The following is a 19,144-nucleotide window of genomic DNA, read 5'->3' on the forward strand; positions in this document are numbered from 1 at the left end:
TCCCTGTAATCTCATTTAAAAGAAATAATATAAAACTAGGTCATATATATTTTGCTTTAGGAAGAGGTATAAGAAATCAATGATACTCAGCTATTAGATTTATAAAAGAACTTCTGGCAGAGAGATACATCTGGTAAACTGTTACATCCTAAGTAGTGTCTCCTTGATAGATGAAAGCTAGGATGTCAGACAGCCTAAGGTTGCATGATAAAAGGCACTGGTTTCCCAGAATCAAAGAACCAGATGGGCCCTTAGAGGCCAGCTAGTCCAACTTACACTTGTTTAACAACCTTAACAATTGGTCATTCATTCATTGATTGAAAGCTTGTGATAAGAGGGAACCTATCACTTCTTGAGGCAGATCATTCCACTTTTGGACAACTACCATTGTTAACAAGATTTCTTTACATTAAGACTAAATTTGCTTGTTTATAACTTCCACCCACTGGTCCTAGTTTGTCCTCTGTGGCCACAAGGAATGAATCTAATCCCTCTTCTAACAGACAGCTTTTCAAATACTCAAAGACAGCTATCATGTTCCCCTTGAGTCTTTTCTTCTCCAAGCTAAACAACCCTAGTTTCCCCAAATGATCTTTGTAGGGTATGTTTCCTAATATTCTCACCATTCCAGTTATACTCTGGTGAATGTGTTACTCAGCTAATCTGTGCCCTTCCTATCATGTGACTAACAAAATGGAACACAAGACTATGGATGTGGTCTGATTTAGGACAACAGAACAATCTCATCCCTTATTCTGCACACAATATGCCTTGCTTTAGTGAATTTTAAAAAATATTCATTTGTCACATTAAAATATCCTGCTCCCTCCCTGCCTCCCCTCCACCTACTAGGACAGGAATCATTTGACATAAATATATATGTATAAATTAAAGTATGTCTTATTTATATTTATCAATTATTTCTCTGAAGTGGGACATACACATTATTCTTCAAACAATATTTCTGTCGTGTTTCACATTTCATAATTTCAAGTAGGTCTTTCCACGTTTTTTCCAAAATTAACCTGTTCATCATTTCTTATAGCACAGGAGTATTCTATCACAATCATATTATGCAACTTATTTAGCCATTTCCCAATTGATGGGTATCTCTTCAATTTCCAGTTCTTTATGACCACAAAGAGACCTGCTATAAATATTTTAGAATACACATATATTTTTTCTTTTTCCCTCATTACCTGAGGAAATGAACTAAATAGCTGTGCAATTTAAAGGAAGGGAAGGGAACGAGAATTAAGACCCTACTATTTGCAAAGTCAATGTAACCAAGATAAAAAGGGAAACAACAAATTAGAGGAAGAAATACAGTGTTTCTAACAAGTCCTCAGTTCTCAGATATATAGAGAAGTGAGTAAAATTCATAATAACACAAAGCATTCCCCAATTTACAAGTTGTCAAAGAATATAAGCAGGAATTTCAAATGAACAAATTAAAACTATCTTTAGTCATATAAAAATGCTTCAAATCCCTATTAATTAGAGAAATACAAATTTAAACTCTGAGGTAGCACCTCAAACTTATCAGACTGGCGAATATGACGAAGAAAATGATAAATGTTGGAAGGGATGTGGAAAAATTGGGATACTAATACATTGTTGGCGCATCAGTGAAATGATTTAACCATTCAGGAGAGAAATTTGGAACCATGTCCAAAGGGCCATTAAATTGTACATACTCTTTGACCCAACAGTAACTGTACTAGGTCTATATCCTGAAGAGATCAAAGATAGGAGAAAAGGACCTACTAGTACAATATTTATAGCAGCTCTTTTTGAGGTGACAAAGAACTGGACACTGAAGGGATATCCATAGCAGTGGTTCCCAAACTTTTTTGGCCTACTGCCCCCTTTCCAGAAAAAAACATTACTTAGCCCCCTGGAAATTAATTTTTTAAAAATGTTAATAGCAATTAATAGGAAAGATAAATGCACCTGTGGCCATCACCACCTCCCTAAATCGCTGCAGCACCTACCAGGGGGCGGTAGTGTCCACTTTGGGAATCACTGAATTAGAGAATGACTGAAGAAGTTGTAGTATATGCTTTCAGTGGAATACTAATGTGTCATTAGAAATGACAAACAAGATGATTACAAAAAAAAAACCCTGGGAAAAGTTATATGAATTGATGCAAAGTGAAATGAGCAGAGCCAGGAAAATGTTCTACATAATAATAGAAATAAAGTACAATGTAAGGATTCAGGACAACTCCAAGGGAGTCATTATGAAAAAAGTTATCCACTGCCTTATAAGGAACTGACAGAATCTGAATGCAGATTGAAACATGCCATTCTTCACATTATTTCCTCAACAATTTTTTCTCCAATGTAAATGATATCAGTCTCTTTTACAACACGATGAACATAAAAATTTGTATTATATAACAATACATACCCAACCTATATAATAGTATCTGCCTTCTAAGGGAAGAGAGAGGTTTGCGTGGGAGAGAAAGAGCATGGATTACAAAATGTCAGAAAGTGATTGTTGAAAATTGTACCAATCTGGAAATTTTTTTAAAAGAGACAACTATGTGCTCAGCACTATAATAAGTGCTTTATAAATATTTTCTCTTTTTGTCTTCAGAACAACCATGTGAGATAGATGCTATTATTATCATCATCTCCATTTTACAGATGAAAAAGTTGAGGTTTGAGACAGCATTCACTTTTTTGTTTGTCATATCACACTGTTAATTGGAAATTCACTAAGTATTCCCAAATGTGTTTTTTTTCCACAACTGTTGTCTAACCCCATTTCCACAATTCCATATTTATAAAGCTGCTATTTTGAAACCAGCTGTAGGATTCTATTTGTCTTCATTAAATTTCATCTTGTTTAGTCCAGCCCATCATTCTAGTCTGTTGAGATCACTCAATGTTGATTCTGTCATCCATTTTGATAGCTACTTCTCTGAGATTTATGTCATCTGCAAATTGAATAAGCATGCCAAATATGCCATCATTTAAATGATTGATAAAGATGCTAAATAGCACAGGACCAATCATAGAGCCCCAGAGTCATCCTCAAGAGATCACCCTACAAGGTTATAAATATTTTTGCGGGGAGGGGTCAAGGCAGCTCATGAGGTATTGGACAAAATGCTTGACTTGGCATTGAGAAAACTCTTTCAGATAATTGCTGTGTGATCTTGAGCAAATCTCTTAATTTCTCTTTATAGTTTCTGAATCGACAAAATGAATATAGGAATAATACCCTCAGATTTAGTTATTTAATAGCTTTGTAATTCCTGGCAAGTCACTTCGCCTCTTTTCAGTCTCAGATTTTCCATCTGCAAAATGGGGATATTTATTATATCTTTTTTAGAGTTGTTTTGAGGCTAAATGAGATAATATATGTAGATGATATAAATAGAACATTTTTCAAACATAAAAGGTAGTTATGACTTCCCTCCACCTCATTATCATTAGTCCCATTTTAAAGATGAAAAAACAAACTGAGAATCCGTCCTTTAAATTTTAATAATGTGTCTCCTATATTCTAGTCTCTGGGTGCAGGGGATAGTTGGGCAAATAGTTCTTGACCTCAAAATGTTTATATTCTACTTAAGATATAGAACATATGTACACAGATAAGACTTTACAAAGTCTATATAAAGTCATTTCAAGAAGAAGAGAATGATAATAGCATTGATAAAAGGCCCATGTTGGAGATGGCAGTTGAGCTGTGAGGATTCTTTAAGATGAAGTGGGAAATTCATTACATATATGAAGAGGGAGGAAGTTGAACAAAGAAACAGATGAGGAGGATAGAAAGTCTTGCGTGTGGGGAACAGATAGAAACAGGCCATTTGCACTTGTGAGTAATATGCGATAAGATGAGAAAGTTGGTGGGAGCATATTTTAGAACGTTTTCCATTTCAGGGTGAGGATTTTTATTATAAGTTGTTACCTAGAATGAAATGAGTTAACATAAGTAAGGGCCTTATGCATCTGAAAGCACAATATAAAAGCTAATTATTATTGTTGTTATTATTATTTGTCAGCATTACTAGTTAAGAGATTATTGTAGCAAATCAAAGCTTGAAGTAATGAACTAAAGTAGAGGATATGAGGATGGTGGAAAATGGTACAAAAACAGGAAATAGTGTGGAAGTAGCAATGGATAAGATGAAGTAATACAAAAAAGTATGCATAAAGTAGATTATAGTCAGGTCAATAGAGAGCTACAGGCATAATATCCCATGAACATTTGCATAACAAGCAATTTTAGCTGCAGGGATCAGGGTGAGAATTTGGGGACTGAGAGAGAAGAGCCAAGGATGATTCTAAGATCAAGAGCATGGGAAAGCATATAATATTATCAATAGAAATGGGAGATTATGGAGAAGGGACAGATTTGATCAGAGTGGTAGGGATTATATTTCAGTCCTTTTTATTCATATTGGGTTTGAGACACCTATGGATATTCACATGAAAATGAGCATCAGGGAAATGGTAATATGTAGTAATATGTAGTTAATAATCAGGTAGTATGGGGATGACTCTCAAGAGAAATTAGGATTTGTATATGGATTTTAGAATCTTCCTCACCGAGGTGATTTTAAAAGCCTGCAGTGGAGCAATGGACAGGTTAGAGTTAATGGGATGCCCATACCTTGAAGTAACTAGAATGAGAGTTTAAATCAAACCTTTCTGATTCCAAGTATGTCACCATAAGCATCATGGCATGATGCACTTGAGCATAGCCTTGAAGGAAGGAACACAAAGATTTTGACAGGCAAAGGTAGGGTAAGAACAAATTGCCTGGCATGACTGTTGGCTCATGTGAATGCACTGAAGCAGGAGCTAGACTGTTGAGTTTGGAGAAGCCAAATTAATCATTTTTATTTAGTTAGAACTTTTTTATTTAGTTAGAACAAGTTTAGTTAGAACATACTATGCACAATAGGGGACAGTATGATATAACACTAGGAAAGTGTTGTGAAGTCTAATTTGTAATGATTTTAAAATATGAGGATCATGAGTTTTTATTTTTTACTATAGGCAATAGGGAACCAGGAAAGATTTTTAAGGAAAGGTTAAACATCTTCTTTAGAAAGAATTAGTTTGCTAGTTGTATGAAGTATTTATTGGAGAGAGAGAGAGAGAGAGAGAGAGAGAGAGAGAGAGAGAGAGAGAGAGAGAGAGAGAGGAAAGAATAAAGTTATCAGAGTCATCTAAGGAATTTTTATTATAGACCAGGCAAAAGGGGATAAGGGTCTCAGCTATGTGGTTGTAATATGCAAAGAGGATGCAATGGATAGAAGAATATTGCCAGAATCAACAATACTTAGTAATTGATTGAATGATTTGGAAGATAAATAAGGAAAAGAATGATCAAAAGAACAAAGTCGTAGAGGATTCAGTTAGGCATTTAACAGTTAACAAACTATGTCTAAAAACTGAGTATACAAAGAAAAGTAAAAAAAATTGTCTGCCCTCTAGAGTGCTTAGTTTAATGGCGGAACTATGGAATATGTTGGAATGGGATGGGATGGGATGCAGTGGATGCAGTGGGATGGAATGGGATGGCTCGCTGGACTCAACTGGAAGAGTTAGGCTTAACAAGAAAATTGGTCTCCTCACCCTTTGACATTAGGGCAATGCAGCAAATATTTTTTTATTTAATTAATTTAGAATATTTTTCCCTGGTAACTATATTCATGTTATTTCCTTCCCCTCCTCTACCACCTACCAATAGTCAATGTGCAATTCCATTAGGTTTTACATATGTCATTGATCAGGACCTATTTCCATATTATTGATATTTGCACTAGGGTAATTGTAGAGTCTACATCCCCAATCATATCCCCATCAACCTATGTGATCAAGCAATTATTTTTCTTTTGTGTTTCTACTCCCACAATTCTTCCTCTGCATGTGGATAGTGTTCTTTCTCATAAGTCCCTCAAGAATTGTCCTGGATCATTACATTGCAGCTAGGAGAGAAGTCCATTACATTCAATTGTACCACAGTGTATCATTCTCCTTGTATAATGTTCTCCTGGTTCTGCTCCTTTCACTCTGCATCAATTCCTGGAGGTCATTCCAGTTCATGTGGAATTCCTCCAGTTCATTATTCCTTTGAGCACAATAGTATTCCATCACCAACATATACCACAATTTGTTCAGTCATTCTCCAATTGAAGAGCATCCCCCTCATTTTCCAATTTTTTGCCTCTACAAAAAGTGAGGCTATAAATATTTTTGTGCAAGTTTTTTTCCTTATGATCTCTTTAGGGCATAAACCCAGTATAATGGGGAATAACCAGGGTTATTGCCTTAAATATTATTTTGTGGGCTCAGTGGGTTTGAGGGAGACAGGAATGACAAAATGCTGGACCAAACAAGGTACGGAAACTGGGTTTTACTGCTAAGGAGGTATCTGTTAACAGAAGTGGCGGTTAGGCCCTAACTGTCACTCTGTATCTTCTAGGCAAGAGGCCTATGGAGACTAGCACACAAAAGGCATGAGTTTATATCAATTTTAATTAAAGAAACTATGGTAAAGGATGGGAATAGGGGTTACTACACTTTCAGACTAAGGGCAAACCACAGAGTCAGGGGAGGGACTTATCTACACTCATCTAAGACCTAAGCCAGTCAGGGCCCAGAGAATAGCAGGACTGGAGTGGGAATCCCCACAACGGAGTCCAGAGATGTTATCAGGATGCCAGGAGCCAACTCCTCCAGAACTGATGATCCAAAGTAGCCCAATGAGGAGGGGAAGACTGCAAGCTGTACACCAGATTGCAGGCCACTTCCCTACTCAGTGCTGTCTTGTAGGATTGATGTCCTCTGCTTTCAACCTTCACCACTCTCCAAGATCCCAGAGAATCAGGGTACAGCTCCACTAGTTCTGAGGTCTCCAAGGGCAGTTACAGCTTGTCCCAACCACCATGGAGTCTGTCTCAGAGAGCCAAGCCACACTTCCTGCTTCCCCATTACAACTGGAATTCTCCAGCCTTTCCTGTTAGTTCTCCTAAATGATAACTTAATAATCTTCCTCATAACACCAGCAGTGGTATGGCTGAATCAAAGGGCAGGCATTCTTTTAGCACCCTTTGGGCATAGTTCCAAATTACCATCCAGAATAGTTGGATCAATTCACAACTCCAACATCAATGCATTAATGTCAATTTTGTCAAATCCTTTCCAACATTTGTAACTTTTCTTAGCTGTCATGTTAGCCAATCTGCTGGTTTGAAGTGGTACCTCAAAGTTGTTTTGATTTGCAATTCTCTAATTATTAGAGATTAAGAAAACTTTCTCATGTGCTTGCCTATTCGTGTCCCTTGCCCATTTATCAGCTGGGGAATGGCTTGATTTTTTGCACAATTGATTTAGCTCCTTATAAATATGAGTAATTAGACCTTTCTCAGAGGTTTTTGTTATAAAGATGTTTTCCCAGTTTGTTGCTTCCCTTCTAATTTTGGCTGCATTGTTTTTGTTTGTAGAAAAGAATTTTAATTTAATGTAATCAAAATTATTTATTTTACATTTTTGTAATTTTTTTCTAACTCTTCTCAATCTTAAAAATCTTTCCTTTCCCAGAGATCTGACAAGTATACTATTCTGTGTTCACCTAATTTACTTATAGTTTCCTTCTTTATATTCAAGTCATTCACCCATTCTGACTTCATGTTGGTGTAGGGTGTGAGATGTTTATCTAAACCTAATCTCTCCCATACGATTTTCCAATTTTACCAGAAGTTTTTGTCAAATAGTGATTTTTTGTCCCAAAAGCTGGGATCCTTTGGTTTATCATAGACTGTCTTGCTAAGGTCACTTACCCCAATTCTATTCCACTGATCTTCCCTCCTGTCTCTTTGCCAGTACCATATTGCTTTGATGACTGCTGCTTTATAGTACAGTTTAAGATCTTGTACTGCTAGGCCACCTTCCTTCACATTTTTTTTCATTATTTCCCTTGATATTCTTGATCTTTTGTACTTCCAAATGAACTTTTTTTATAGTTTTTTTTTTCTAATTCATTAAAAAAATTCTTGGTATTTTGATAGGTATGGCACTAAATGAGTAAATTAATTTGGGTAGTTTTGTCATTTTTATTATGTTAGCTAGTCCTACCATGAATAATTAATGTTTTTCCAATTGTTTAGATCTAGTTTTAATTGTGTGGAAAATGTTTTGTAGTTGTGTTCATATAGGTCCTGTGTTTGTCTTGGCAGATAGATTCCTAAGTATTTTATATTGTCTAGGATGATTTTAAATGGAAGTTCTCTTTCTAATTCTGGCTGCTGAGATGTGTTGGAAATATGTAGAAATGCTGATGATTTATGTGCATTTATTTCATATCCTGCAACTTTCCTAAAGTTGCTGATTATTTCCACTAGCTTTTTAGTTGACTTACTAGAATTCTTTAAAAAGACCATCATATCATCTGCAAAGATTGATAGCTTGGTCTCCTAATTGCCTAATTTAATATCTTAAATTTCTTTTTCTTCTCTAATTGCTACTGCTAGTGTTTCTAGGACAATGTTAAATAAGAGCAGAAATAATGGGCATCCTTATTTCATGCCTGATCTTATTGGAAAGGTTTCTAATTTATCCCCATTGCAGATGATGTTAGGTGATAGTTTTAAATATATTATGTTTATTATGTTTTAGGAAAGGCCCTTCTATTCATATAATTTCTAGTATTTTTGAAATAGGTATTGTATTTTGTCAAAGGCTTTTTCTGCATCTATTGAAATAATCATGTGATTTCTTTTGGTTTGCTTGTTGATGTGGTCAATTACGTAGATGGTTTTCCTAATATTGAAACATCCTTACATTCCTGGTATAAATCCCACCTGATCATAATTAATAACCCTCGTGATCACTTGCTGGAGTCTTTTTGCTAGTATTCTATTTAAGATTTTTGCATCAATGTTCACTAGGGAGATTGTTCCATAGTTTTTTTTTTTTTTTGTTGTTGTTGTTGTTTTGACCTGCCTAGCTTTGGAATCAGTTCCATATTTGTGTCATAAAAGGAATTTGGTAGAACTCCTTCTTTGCTCATTATGTCAAATAGTTTGTAGAGTATTGGGATTAGTTGTTCTTTGAATGTTTGATAAAATTCACTTGTGAATAAATCAGGCCCTGAGGATGTCTTCTTAGGGAGTTCTTTGATGGCTTCTTCAATTTATTTTTCTGATATGGGATTATTTAAATATTCTATTTCTTCTTCTGTTAATCTAGGCAATTTTTATTTTTATAAATATTCATTCATATCACCTAGTTACCCATATTTATTGCCATATAATTGGGCAATATAGTTATTCATGATTACTTTAATTTACTCTTCATTAGAGGTGAGGTCTCCCTATTCAGCTTTTATGCTGTTAATTTGGTTTTCTTCTTTCCCTTTTTTTTAGATTAATCAGTATTTTATCCATTTCATTTGTTTTTTCATAGTACCAGATTCTAGTCTTATTCATTAATTCAATAGTTCTTTTACTTTTAATTTTATTAATTTCTTCTTTAATATTTAGGATTTCTAATTTATTTTTCATCTGGAGATTTTGAATTTGTTTGCTAATTTTTAATTTGCATGCCCAATTCATTGAAGTAAGAAGGGAAATTATATATATATATTTAAGGTGTGGTTGCCAGGAATCAATCTTAGATTGACTCCATAATTAAAAATAGACCCAAGACAGGATGGCTTTTATGGAAGTTTACTTACAATTAGGAAGGTTGAAGGTAGGGAAAGAGAGAGAGAAAAACCCTGGGCCGGACCAGCAGAGGTCCGGACCAGGTGAGAGTTAAAAGATTAATTAAACTAGGCTACTAGCTACAAGGCCTTAGCAATTAGAGAGGCAAAGAAGCCTCCTTGAGGTAGAGGCTCTAGAAACGCCAAGGTAGGCGAAAGGAAGTCAGCCTAACTTAACCATGTGCCAATTCAGAAGGGAAGCCGCCTGAGGTCTCAGCAGAGATCCTTCAGCATCAAGTTCAAAGGGCAAACTGCCTCAACAGGAAGTTTACCATCATATTTCAAAGATAGCAGCTTTCATCACTTCCTGGAGGTCCACCTCTAATTCAAGTGGACAAATGGCAGCCTTAAAACTGTTTTGGACTGCCCAAAGGGCAGACCCTTGTTCTTGATTTGTTACTTATTGTCACATGTGGGTATCTCATCTCCCCTCCCCACTAAGGGAGGTGGGGATGACATTATCTCTGGTGGCTAGAGTTTTAACTATGAATGGGCTTGAGCTAATTCCATTTACACATTGACCTCTGCCCTCATTAATTTTTTAACATATGTTGTCAAGGATATAAATTTCCCCCTGAGTACTTCTTTGGCTGCATCCCATAGATTTTGGTATGATGTCTCATCATTGTCATTCTCTTCAGTGAAATTATTAATTGTTTCTATGATTTGTTCTTTAGCAAACCAATTTTGGAGAATGATATTATTTAATTTTGTATTAGTTTTTGGTTTGGCTCTCCATGTACCCTTGCTAATTATTCTTTATTACAATATAATCTGAAAAGTTTGCATTTATTATTTCTACTCTTTTGCTTTTGTTGCCATGTTTTATTGTACATGGTCAATCTTTTTTAATTTACCATATGCTGCTGAAAAGAATATGTATTCTTTTTTTGTCCTTATTTATTTTTCTCCATACATCTATTAACTACAACTTTTCTAAGATTTCATTCACCTCTCTTACTTCTTTCTCATTTATTTTTTGGTTTGATTCATCTAGATCTGATAAAGGAAAATTCAGGCCTCCCATTAGTATAGTTTTACTATCTATTTCCTCCTTCAACTCTACTAATTTCTCCTTTAGACATTTGGATGTTATACCATTTGGTGCATACATGTTGAGTATTGATGTTTCCTCATTATCTATACTGCCTTTTATCAGGATGTAATTACCTTCCCTATCTCTTTGAAGAGATCTATTTTTACCTTGATTTTTTCAGATATCATGATTGCAACTCCTGCCTTCTTTTTCTCAGTCGAAGTCCAAAAGATTTTCTTCAAACCTTTTACCTTTGCCCTGCATGTGTCTACCTGCCTCATGTGTTTCTTTTTTTTTTTAAACCCTTAACTTTTGGTGTATTGTCTCATAGGTGGAAGAGTGGTAAGGGTGGGCAATGGGGGTCAAGTGACTTGCCCAGGGTCACACAGCTGGGAAGTGGCTGAGGCCAGATTTTGAACCTAGGACCTCCTGTCTCTAGGCCTGACTCTCAATCCACTGAGCTACCCAGCTGCCCCCTCATGTGTTTCTTGTATTCAACATATGATAAAATTTTGGGAGTTTCCAGGAAGATGGTGGCATAGACAGAGCAAATCTTAAAACCTCCACACCCTTACACACAGAGAGAGAAAACAATACACTTCGAGAAGAAAGAGGACCAAATCTAATAATGAGACAGAGCAGGGGGAATCATACTGCAGCATAACTAAAGAGATATGCCAAGAAAAATGCTTCAATTCTTGAACTGCCAGGTCTGAGGGCATAGTAGGGGAATCCCAGGATCCCAGGACACCTCCCCAACATGCTGTGTGGAGTCTCAAGCGACCCATGAAATCTCAGGACCTGTGGGTGCACCAGTTGGGAGAAAGGGCCTTGCTGGCACCTGACTCAAGGAGTCAAACACAGGCACTGGAGAGGTGACTGGAGGAGAAAACCAGAGAAACACAGCAAAAACAACCAGAAGATTGTGGCTTAGAGAGAGCCAAACCCCAGACCTCAGATAGCTTGGCTTCCTCGTACAGAGTTAGAGAATGCAGAGCTTCAAGAGGAAAGAAAACCAGATCAAACACAGCAGACAGCACAGGGGGACCCCACTGCTGGAAAGCTCAGTTAAGGAAAAATGCTCCTTCTTGTCACCCTATGTTGTTTTTTTGTTTTTTGTTTTCTGTTTCTTTGTTTTTCCCTCCCCTCCAGGTTTTAGCCTCAGGGCAGATAAAGCAATAAAATTAATCCAATCAATAGAGGATTAATACCAACAATTGAACAGACAAAAAGTCTTCAGAGGGCAGAGAAAGTAAGTACAAACCTCCATTACCAGCTGGATCTTTCATTAAAGATCATTGAATACATGTGCTCAAACTAGGGAAAAAACATGAGTAAGCAACAGAAAAAGAGAAAAGAAATGACAATTGACAGCTTCTTTCAAGGAAGTGAAAAGAAAGCAAATGAAACAGAAATAGAAGAAGAGGAAGTGGTTCCAGCAAACTGGACACAGGCTTTGGAAGATCTCAGAATTCAAGAATTTAAAACTCAACTAACTCAAGAACTTCAGGAACTCAAAAAGCAATCAAGAGAGGCTGAAGACAATTTGAAAAAGGAAATACATAAACTAAAACAAGAAAATAAAGTCTTAAAAGCCAGAATTGGCCAGCTTGAAAATGAAGCAAAGAAGGCAAAAGATGATCTACAAAGAAAATCAGACCAGAAAGAGGATGACCAAAAAGCCAGAGATGAAATTCAGTCTTTAAAAAACAGAACTCAACAACTAGAAGCAAATGACTTCACAAGGCAACAAGAATATATTAAACAAAATTTTAAAAAATGAAAAATTTGAGAAGAATATGAAACACCTCATTGATTCAAACAAAGATCTGGAGAACAGAGCTAGAAGAGACAACTTAAGAATTATTGGTTTACCAGAACATCATGATAAAAGAAAAAGTTTAGATAGCATTTTACAAGAAATTATCAGAGAAAATTGCTCAGAAATTCTTGAACAAGAGGGAAAATTGGAAATCAACAGGATCCACAGATCACCTCCTACATTTAATCCACAACTGACAACTTCCAAGAATATGATAGCCAAATTCAAATACTACTAGACCAAGGAAAAATATTAGAAGCTTCTAAAAAAGTCATTCAGATATTAGGGAACCACAGTTAGGATAACACAGGATCTGGCTGCATCTACATTGAGGGACCGGAAGGCATGGAACACAATATTCCGGAAAACAAGAGAACTGGGTCTACAACCAAGAATCTATTATCCTGCAAGACTAACTATATTATTGCAGGGGAAACTATGGTCATTCAATAAAATTGAGGACTTCTAAACTTTCATCAAGAAAAAAAATGGACTTAAACAGAGAGTTTGCTGCCCAAACCCAGAACTCAAGAGAATCAACATAAGGTAATTAAGAGAATGGGGGTAGAAGAAAAAAATTCTTTTCTTTAAGGGACACAACAAGTTCAATAAATTTATATCCCAAGAAGAAAAGAAGGTATTGGCAAATATTAAAAATTACTATTAACAACAGGGTAACTAGAAGAAGTTTACATAGAGGGAACAGGGACAAACTGTATAGGATGAAATGTCAAGAGATATATAAATATATATGTATGTTTGTGTGTATATATATATATGTATGTATGTAGATATAAATATATACAAAACTGGGGGGAAGAAGATAATAATAAGAAAAATAGGAAAACAAACAAAAAGAAATAAATTAATATTCCATAAAGAAGCACATGGGATCAACAGGGAAAAATAACAATACACTCTAAGGGTAAAGAAGTTAGAGAGAGGAAATATTCAATACTTAAGTGAATTGAAATCAACTTAGAGGAGAACAATCAGATCCATATGAGCAGAAAATTGATTCACGCCCTATAAAGAAGTAGAAGGGTAACAAATGGACTGGTGGGGAGGGAAGCAATACTAGGGAGGGAGAGGGCTTGGCGGGGAGCACCTTGTGGCTTTAAAGAACAATAAGAGGGGAATAAGAAGGGAGGGGGGAGAAAGGGGAGTACAAAAAGACAAGGGATTATAGGAACTGATTAAAAACAAAACACTGGTATAGAAGGAAATGGTGAAAGAAGAAAGGACAGGACTAAGAGAGAGAATCAAAATGTCTGGGAATGCACAGTTGATAATTATAACTCCGAATGTGAATGGGATGAACTCTCCCATAAAATGGAAGCAAATAGCAGAGTGGATTAGAAACCAAAATCCTACCATATGTTGTCTACAAGAAACACACATGAGACAGACAGACATACATAGAGTGAAAATGAGAAGAGGGAGCAAAATCTTTTGGGCTTCAAATGAGAAAAAGAAGGCAGAGGTGCCTATCATGATCTCTGACAGAGCCAAAGTAAAAACAGATAAGGTTAGAAGAGATAAGGAAGATAACTACATCCTAATAAAAGGCAGTATAAACAATGAAGAAATATCAGTACTCAACATGTATGCACCAAATGGTATAGCTTCCAAATGTCTAAAGGAGAAGCTAGTGGAGCTCAAAGAGGAAATAGTTAGCAAAAACCATACTAGTGGGGAACCTCAACCTTCCCCTATCAGATCTAGATAAATCAAACCAAACAATAAATAAGAAAGAGATAAGAGAGGTGAATGAAACCCTAGGAAAATTAGAGTTAATAGATATATGGAGAAAAATAAATAGAGTCAAAAAGGAATACACCTTCTTTTCATTAGCACATGGAACATTCACAAAGATAGACCATGTAATAGGGAACAGAAACATGGCAAATAAATGCAAAAAAGCAGAAATAATAAATGTAAACTTCTCAGATCATAATGCAATAAAAATAGTTATTACTAAGAATACTTGGAGAGGCAAACCAAAAACCAATTGGAAATTAAATAATATGATTCTCCAAAATAATTTAGTGAAAGAATAAATCACAGAAACAATTAATAATTTCATTGAAGACAATGACAATGATGAGACATCTTACCCAAACCTATGGGATTCAGCCAAAGCAGTTCTAAGGGGAAAATTTATGTCACTGAGTGCATATATTAACAAATTAGGGAGAGCAGAGGTTAATGAATTGGGCATGCAACTTAAAAAAACTAGAAAATGAACAAGTTAAAATCTTCAGATGAAAATTAAATTAGAAATACTAAAAACCAAAGGAGAAATTAATAAAATCAAAAGTAAAAGAACTATTGAATTAATAAATAAGACTAGAAGCTGGTATTTTATAAAAACAGATGAAATAGACAAAGTACTGGTTAATCTAATTTAAAAAAGGAAAGAAGAAAACCAAATTAATAGTATCAAAGATGAAAAGGGAGACCTCACCTCTAATGAAGAGGAAATTAAGACAATCATTAAAAACTATTTTGCCCAATTATATGGCAATAAATTTAGCAATCTAGGTGATATGGATGAATATTTGCAAAAATAAAAATTGCCTAGATTAACAGAAGAAGAAATAGAATACTTAAATAATCCAATATCAGCAAAAGAAATTGAACAGGCCATTAAAGAACTCCCTAAGAAAAAATCACCAGGGCCTAATGGATTCACAAATGAATTCTATCAAACATTCAAAGAACGATTAATCCCAATACTATACAAATTATTTGATATAATAGGCAAAGAAGGAGTCTTACCAAACTCCTTTTATGACACAAATATGGTACTGATTCCAAAGCCAGGTAGATCAAAAACAGAGAAAGAAAATTACAGGCCTATCTCCTTAATGAACATAGATGCAAAAATCTTAAATAGAATACTAGCAAAAAGTCTGCAGCAAGTGATCAAGAGGGTTATTCATCATGATCAGGTGGGATTTATACCAGGAATGCAAGGATGGTTCAACATTAGGAAAACCATCCACATAATGGACCATATCAACAAGCAAACCAACAAAAACCACATGATTATCTCAATAGATGCTGAAAAAAGCCTTTGACAAAATATGACACCCATTCCTACTGAAAACACTAGAAAGTATATGAATAGAAGGTCCTTTCCTAAAAATAATAAACAGTATATATCTTAAACCACCAACAAGCATAATATGCACTGGGGATAAATTAGAAGCCTTTCCAATAAGATCAGGTGTGAAACAAGGATGCCCATTATCACCTCTAATATTTAACATTGTACTAGAAACACTAGCAGTAGCAATTAGAGAAGAAAAAGAAATTGAAGGTATCAAAATAGGCAATGAGGTGACTAAGCTATCACTCTTTGCATTTTATATGATGATCTATTTAAACTATCCTAGAGAATCAAATAAAAAGCTAGTAGAAATAATCAATATCTTTAGCAACATTGCAGGATACAAAATAAATGCACGTAAATGAACAGCATTTATATATTTCCAACACATCACAGCAGCAAGAAGTAGAAAGAGGAACACCATTTAAAATCACCCTAGGCAATATAAAATACTTAGGAATCTATCTACCAAAACAAATACAGGAATTATATGAACATAACTACAAAACACTTTCCAAACAATTAAAACTCTTGAATCTAAACAATTGAAAAAACATTGATTGCTTGTGTGTAGGACAAGCTAACATAATAAAAATGACTATTGTACCCAAATTAATTTACATATTTAGTGCCATACATATCAAACTACCAAAAACCTTTTTTTTATTTCATTAGAAAAAAAATATAACAAAGTTTATTTGGAAGAACAAAAGATCAAGAATATCAAGGGAAATAATTTAAAAAAAAAACGTGAAGGAAGGTGGCCTAGCAGTAACTGTTATTAAACTATACTATAAAGCAGCAGTCATCAAACCAATATGGTACTGGCTAAGAGACAGAAGGGAGGATCAGTGGAATAGACTTGGGGTAAGTGATGTCAGCAAAACAGCATATGATAAACCCAAAGAGCCCAACTTTTGAGACAAAAATCCACTCTTTGACAAAAACTGCTGGGAAATTTGGAAAACAATATGGGAGAGATTAGGTATAGGTTAACATCTCACACCCTACACCATGATAAATTCAGAATGGGTGAATGACTTGAATATAAAGAAGGAAACTGTAAGTAAATTAGGTGAACACAGAATAGTATACTTGTCAGATCTGTGGGAAAGGAAAGATTTTAAAACCAAGCAAGAGTTGGAAAAAATTACAGAGTTAAATAAATAATTTTAATTATATTGAATTAAAAAGGTTTTGCACAAACAAAAACAATGAAACCAAAATCAGAAGGGAAATAACAAACTGGGAAAAATCTGTATAATAAAAAATTCTGACAGAGGCCTAATTACTCAAATATACAAGGAGCTAAATCAATTGTATAAAAAATTAAGCATTTCTCCAATTGATAAATGGGCAAGGTACATGAATAAGCAATTTTCAGATAAAGAAATCAAAAGTATCAATAAGCACATGAGAAACTGTTCTAAATCTCTAATAATTAGAGAAATGCAAATGAAAACAACTCTGAGATATGACCTCACACCTAGCAGATTGGCTAAAATGATAGCAGTGGAGAGTAATGAATGTTGAAGGGGATGTGGCAAAATTGGCACATTAATGCACTGCTGTTGGAGTTGTGAACTGATCCAACCATTCTGGATGGCAATTTAGAACTATGCCCAAAGAGTGATAAACGAATGCCTGCCCTTTGATCCAGTCATACCATTGCTGGGATTGTACCCCAAAGAGATCATAGATAAACAGACTTGAACAAAAATATTTATATCTGCTCTCTTTGTGGTGGCAAAAACTGAAAGCAAGAGTATGCCCTTCAATTGGGGAATGGTTGAACAAATTGTGGTATATGTTGGTGATGGAATACTATTGTGCTCAAAGCAATAATAAACTGGAGAAATTCCATGTGAACTGGAAAGAACTCCAGGAATTGATGCAGAGTGAAAGGAGCAGAGCCAGAAGAACATTGTACACAGAGACTAATACAGTGTGGTAAAATGGAATGTAATGGATATCTGTACTAGCAGCAATGCAATGACCCAAGACAATTCTGAGGGATTAATGGGAAAGAACACTACCCACATTCAGAGGAAGAATTACAGGAGTGGTGTTGTAAGGAAAATTAGAATAGTTAGTTTAATTAAGTATTAAGGATGTATCTAGCAGGAAGGAGCTGGAGCTGGGAATTCCAGGATAGAATGAAGGAGGAGGACGTGTGTGTGCCCTGAGAGAGGACTCCATTAGTGGTGGACAAAAACTGTTGCCAGCCTGGGAGATTTCAGAGCCAAGGACACCCTGCTTCCTGATTTTCCCCTGGGATCCTGAGTGCTGGCATCTAGCAGAGAGAGAAGATCAACAGTCCTGTGCCAAGGAAGAGGAGAAAGTTTGAGATCTGGTGGACAGCGTTTCAAGAAAACCCTCCCTACTTGGTATCTGAGAGACAATCTTGGCTCTTGGCATCCAGAGATCATCAGTGGATTGCAGTGAGAATCTTAAAGCCACAAAGCCCCTAACTGAGCTGCTCAAGCCTGGCAGGTTCCAGGCCTGAGGCAGTCACCCAGAGACTCCACTGCTCCTTGAGTCACCCAGAGACTCCACTGCTCCTTGAGTGTAGAAATAAGTCTTTCCTTTCCCTGTGGGTTATGTCATTAAATTTAAGGTTTTAGAGTAGATATCCCTATCCCACCTTTTAGTTGTTCATAATTAAACCTAGTTATATCCTGTTACCTTGTCTGTTGGATTCAAAGCCTCTGGCCCAGGGTAACAGTTGGACAACTGTTCCTTTTTCAGTTAGAAGCAGCTTGGATGTTCTGATCCCCATGTCCAGGTCTAGTCTCTCATAAACCCCAGTGAGTGTACTCACAATAACCTAGTTTTATTTTAATATCCCTGGTGACCCCATTACCTTTACTTATATTTCCTACAGTGGAAACACAGAAGAAAAACAATTGCTTGAACACTTGGGTTGATGAGGACATGATTGGGGATGTAGACCTGAAAAAACTATACCAATGTAACTAGCAATAATATGTTAATAAGTCTTGACTGAACATACATGTTAAAATCAGTGGAAATTCGAGTTAGCTACGGGGGTGGGGAGGAGTTGGGGAGGGTGAAGGGTAAAGTAAAAACATGGATTATGTAACCATGGAAAATTTTTCTAAAAATAAAAAATAATAAAAAATAAGATTTTGGTTTCTAATCCACTTTGCTATTTGCTTCCAATTTATGGGTGAGTTCATCCCAATCACATTCAGAGTTATAATTGCTACCTGTGTATTCCTGAACATTTTGGTTTCTTCTCCTAGTTCTGTCCTTTCTTCTTTTGCTATTTCCTTTTAAACCCGGGGTTGCTTTCAATCGACTGCCCTAATCCCCACCCTTGTTTTATTTCCCTTTCTACTCCCTCCCTTTTTGTTCTCCTCTTATTATTTTTTAGCATCTATTAAATTCCCTCTCCCTTCTCTTTCCCTCCCT

The sequence above is a fragment of the Gracilinanus agilis genome, chromosome 2, assembly GCF_016433145.1.
Source record: "Gracilinanus agilis isolate LMUSP501 chromosome 2, AgileGrace, whole genome shotgun sequence".
Taxonomy (NCBI): Eukaryota; Metazoa; Chordata; class Mammalia; order Didelphimorphia; family Didelphidae; genus Gracilinanus; species Gracilinanus agilis.